The sequence below is a fragment of the Lipotes vexillifer genome, unplaced genomic scaffold (assembly GCF_000442215.2).
Source record: "Lipotes vexillifer unplaced genomic scaffold, Lipotes_vexillifer_v1.1 scaffold1691, whole genome shotgun sequence".
NCBI lineage: Eukaryota > Metazoa > Chordata > Mammalia > Artiodactyla > Lipotidae > Lipotes > Lipotes vexillifer.
The window spans coordinates 1,652,532-1,654,272 of record NW_006789046.1 but is presented as its reverse complement, the minus strand read 5'-3'; positions in this window follow the sequence as shown (position 1 = coordinate 1,654,272).

Below are 1,741 nucleotides of genomic sequence, written 5' to 3'. Positions count from 1 at the left end.
GGGAAAGAGAGACGGACTTGAGAACGTTTGAGGAGATGAAATCGTCAGGACTTGGTGATGACTTGGGTGTGAGGGGTGAGCAAAGGGAGGAACCTTGGAAGCTTCCTGACTCTGGTGCCGCCCACTGAGTAGGGGAAGGTCTGGAGGGAGGGAGAGACCGTGAGTTCTTGCTGGGACATGTCGCGTTTGAAGTGGTTATTCGACAGCCAGGAGGAAATTAAAATGATGGGGACCAGGTACTTGGCCCCAAACCCAGTACTTATTAGACTATCCATATTGTCCAATGAGGAGACTGGTCCTGAGCCAACAGGGACTATGGGTCAGTGGGGAGGTCGGGGGCTGACAATGGAACCCCAAGAGCATCTTCAGCACGGTGGAGTTATAGCCAACCAGTATAGAGACGGCCCAGGGAGAGGATGCAGGAGAGCACCCGGGACCCCACTGCTCAAGAGATTAGTTAAGATTTCTGATCTCTGAGAGTGATGCCACTGGTGACAGGTCCTGGCACTCCCAGCCATTTGCATGGTGCCCTCGGACACCAGCGTGCTTCCCAGCACTGTCGTCCCTTCCCTCCAGACAACGGAACTGGTAAATTCAAAAGCCAGGTCTAGAGCGGTCCTGGAGCCCCCACTCCAGAACCCCATTTGTATCCCTTTGGTTGGCTCCCTCGAGCTAACAGCATCTGGCTGGTGCGGTGGGTGCTGGGGCCGCCAGCCCACTGTGTCCTTCCACATCAATTTCACCATCTGCCACAGCCAGGAGAGGGCATATGAAATATAAAATGATCCGAGGCATAAAAGTGTTTCGGAATAAAAATGGTATGTACCAGCAAGGGATTACAATTATTACAAGGTCTGTGCCTGCTGCCATCACTCACACCTGGGAGGGGAGGGCATGAGCTCCTGCCTCCCTAGCCTCCTCCTCTGGGGACTGGGCCACCGCAAACAAGGCTCACTGGACAGAGGCCGCAGGCTGCCGGGCACTGGCGAGGTCCTGAGAGCCCTGGGGGACCTCCCAGTGCACCAGAGAACACGACACAGACCAGTTCCTTCGTTCCCTCATTTGATCACGGAGGGACCTGTGAAGCGGTCACAGCAGGGCCTATTACATTTAATTTCCCCCATTTTACAGACGAGGCAATCGAGGTTCCTTACGTTTCAGTGTCTTGGCTTAAGCAGCCCAGCTAATTCTTGTAATGTAAGAACTGGCCTTCTGTTTCCAATCATTCATTCATTTATTCATTCAGTGAACAGTCAGTCTTCCAGTATCTGTTGTGTGCTGCCGGGAACTCTCCCAGACAGTGGAGATGCAAGAGCTTTCCAGCTAATTTTTTTTTTTTTTTTTTTTTTTTGCGGTACGCGGGCCTCTCACTGCTGTGGCCTCTCCCGTTGCGGAGCACAGCCTCTGGACGCGCAGGCTCAGCGGCCATGGCTCACGGGCCCAGCAGCTCCGCAGCATGTGGGATCTTCCCGGACCGGGGCACGAACCCGTGTCCCCTGCATCGGCAGGCGGACTCTCAACCACTACGCCACCAGGGAAGCCCTCCAGCTAATTTTTTTAAAGTTGATTTCTTGGTTTTAAGTTTCAATTTCATGCACTTTTCTTAAAACCTTGTTATCTGCTACCAGCAGTTGTATTAAGATCCCTCTAAGGTGGTGTCTGGCTGGGCTGAAGCATGAACCCATGGCTTTCTGGTCTATCAATATCAAAAAAATGCAGTGGGCCCCCTCTGGGGCAGAGT